This window comes from Vigna radiata, chromosome 5 (genome assembly GCF_000741045.1).
Source record: "Vigna radiata var. radiata cultivar VC1973A chromosome 5, Vradiata_ver6, whole genome shotgun sequence".
NCBI lineage: Eukaryota > Viridiplantae > Streptophyta > Magnoliopsida > Fabales > Fabaceae > Vigna > Vigna radiata.
Window position 1 is genome coordinate 14,245,952 of NC_028355.1, and position 3,749 is coordinate 14,249,700.

Sequence of the window (3,749 nt, forward strand, 5' to 3'; positions counted from 1 at the left end):
GAAAAATATATTATTGTTTGTAAAATCCATCAGTAAAAAATAATTTCAATTATCAACCTATTTTACCAATGAAAAAATTTATGATAATTTAAAATTCTTATTAACGAAGAATTAATTTGTCAATAAATCCGTCAATAAAAAGAATAACACATTATCACCTACATTCGAATAGACCACTTTATCTTAATACTAACTTGTTATCTATTTGTTTATTTTCTCTTAATACCAACTTATTCTTCTTTCTCGTTCCTCTACACTTCTTCCTCCTTCCCCTTCACATATTTCAATTTAACCCTATAGTTTCACCATGACCACCTTCTCTCCACAATGATAATTTTGTGGTTAAAGACCTTGGTGAGGCGATGAAGGAGGAAGAAAGCCCAAGAACAAAAAGATCAGTTTTACGTCTAGCATACTATACGTAGCTTGAAATTAACAAAGGCCATAATGAAAGCCCTTTTTGATGGATCCTTTATGTGCACGATACTTGAGGAAAATGCATTCTCCATTGAAAGAAGACGAAGATGGAGATTAAAGACGAAACAAGATGAAGAAAAGATGGAGATTAAAGACGAAACAAGATGAAGAAAAAGCTAAATGAAATACCTTTTGGTGGGGAAGAAGGAAAATGAGGGAGGAGGAAGAAGATAAACCAAATAGATATATTTTCCAATAAAAATTTTCATTAGTAAATATTGACAAAATTTCTTTCTATTTGTAAAATTTACCAACGAGGATTTTATCGACAAATTTTTTAATATTGCTAAACTATCGCATCAAACAGTGATGTAACTCCTAAATTTAAAAAAGTTGATAAACCAAGTTAAAAGTGAAAAATAAAAGAAATAAAGATTATAATGAGTGTAATAAAACTTAATATAAGAATATATAAATTGAGTTATGAGTATCTTATAACATAATATAGACTATTGTCATTATTAAAAAAAGGCTTAATTTTGGTCCCTATTTTTGTTTGGTTTGTTCGTTTTGGTCCTTATTTTTTATTTTTGTTCAATGTGGTCCTAAAGATTGTAAAATCTGTTCAATTTAGTCCTTTTCTGAAACGGCGTCTAAATAGTTAACGGCAAACAGTACAGCTGTGCAATGCAGTAACGATTTGGCACATGACTGCGTACGTGGATACCCTTGATGCACAATTACGTGGACTTAATTAAATTTTAAGTGAAATTAGGGTTTTTATATTAGGGTTTTATGTTTGAAAATGAAATTAAGGGTTTTTCGAATGAAATTACCCCCAATTTGAAGCAATGTCTCATTCGCAATGAAACCCAATCTTTGACAAAGTGCAGATTCTGAAATTAGAGTTTTGTTTACTTTGTTTCAGTGAAAGCCACCATGGTGACCAACCTCACACTTATTTCATTAACTTCCAGCCATGGATTGTTTCTAAATATTAGCCTTCTGTTGTTGGGATTTTGAGTGAGAAGAGCTTCAAAGTTCAGAACAAGAGGTACCATGTGACCCAAAGTAAGAATTGACATNATAATCAGTGAGATGAAGTGGAGCAATTCACGGCAACCCTGTGACCCAAAGTAAGTTCTCCAAATTTTTCTTCTTGCTGCTTCCCTAGGTTCAATTCACGGCAACCTACCATACACAAGGTTCCTGCTCCAGCATCATAAACTCCTTCTGCAATGATAGAATCTGCACTTGTCAAAGATTGGGTTCCACACTACGCTTCAAATTGGGGGTAATTTCATTCGAAAAACCCTTAATTTAATTTTCAAACATAAAACCGTAATATAAAAACCCTAATTTCACTTAAAATTTAATTAAGTCCACGTAACTGTGCATCAAGAGCATCCACGTAGGCAGTCCTGTGCCAAATCGTTACTGCATTGCACANNTGTACTGTTTGNCGTTAACTATTTAGACGTCGTTTCAGAAAAGGACTAAATTGAACAGATTTTACAATCTTTAGGACCACATTGAACAAAAATAAAAAATGAGGACCAAAATGAACAAACCAAACAAAAATAGGGACCAAAATAGCTATTAAGCCTTAAAAAAATCTAAATAATGACCAATTTTAGGAACCAAAAATAAGTTAATCAGTTTAATTATTTAGGTTTGATTACCATATAAATTGATTTTTAAATTGACACTAATTAAATAAACATTAATTTAGTGATCAATTTTTCTAATATTTAAATATTAGAAATCTAAATAAATTATTATAATAAATATTTATTTTTTCACACTAAAATCCTATATTCTATTATGGATAATGATACTTTGACAACATTTTAACATTACTTACATGTCATTCTGTGATTGGTTCAAAATTACTCCACAATCAATAATAATAATCATAAATACCAACATGCACTATTGCAGCAAAGGGAAACAACAACGACTGTTTTTGACAATATGCTTCGGTTTCCGAATCGAGGCATATACCGGCGAGGTAAAAAGGTGGAAGACTTTTGACCTCGGTTCAAACCGAGGTAATACGTCAAAGGTTTCTGCTTCGGTTAGAACTGATGTCAAAGCCTTTTGATTTCTTTTTAAATCACGTGCACTCTAAAATGCCAACCCAACACAAAAATACATCGTTGGGTTACTGGCCCAAAAGGTTCACTCCAAGTCTGCCAAAACGGAGTTATCATCGCCGACTACCTTGACACCCATGGCCACCACTGTTAGCGCCTCCCTCGCCACCACTCGCGCGACCAAAGAACAACCCAAAATCAAATAACGAACGGAAAACCCCAAATTAAGAGATGAAACTCATATCCCGACCATCAATCTTAACCAAAATTAGAAGATTAAAACACCATAATAGGAAAGACCCCGATTTCAATTTGAATGAAACCCTACATCTCAAATCGCAAAAGAAATCAGATCATAAGTTCATCATAACAGAAACCCCCAAAATTGAAGAACAACCTAAACCCTAAATCGTAGAATCAACACCACCAAAATTAGAGTGTCATTTTTTACGTTGTCGTCATCGGATATTCAGCCCTTCAACCTCGTCGTCGTCGCTAGAGGTCACTCGCGACATGTCGTTGTCTTCTCTCACCACCGCGATGCCGGTTGCACATAAGCTCGGTCAGAACCGAATTCGTGTTTGCTTCGAAGGAGGAAAGCTTCCGCGATCCCACCACCACGAGAACGCCCACTAAGACGCCGGAAAAGAAAATCGTCCATACGTTGAACCAAAATGAAAGAAAAAGAGTGAAAAGGGGAAGAAGAGAGTGACGCTACCTCTACCTCCTTTTGCATCACGAGCCAGAAAAAGAAAGAGAAAAGCAGAAGGGCTACCAGTGCAACGAAGGACCTTGAAAGTCCACCGTGAACCGCCATCGAAGGCGAGAACACGCCTGAGTCGCGCTTCCGCAGTGTCTCCATTCTCGCTGTCGTGAGGTCATTATCTCTCTTCGAGACACAAAACTTCTTGATCCCAAGACTGGGTGGTCCGTGAGAAGAAAAGGAGGAAGAAGTTGGTTTCTCGCGTTAACTGGAACAAAGAATAGAATGGGGAAGAGTTTTCTGATTAGGGTTCTTAGTCTTAACCCATTTAGAAAAAAATTCGAAACTGTTAAATATAGTGAAAATTATATATTGGAATTAATCCCTTGGGTTAAATACACACATAGGGTTCTCTATTTATAATAGAAGAAATATGGATTAAGCCCAAATACAAATGAATATGTAAGAATAAAATAAAATAAAATAAGAACAATGTTTCCCTAATAAACATATAGGGACTATATTTCCCTAAT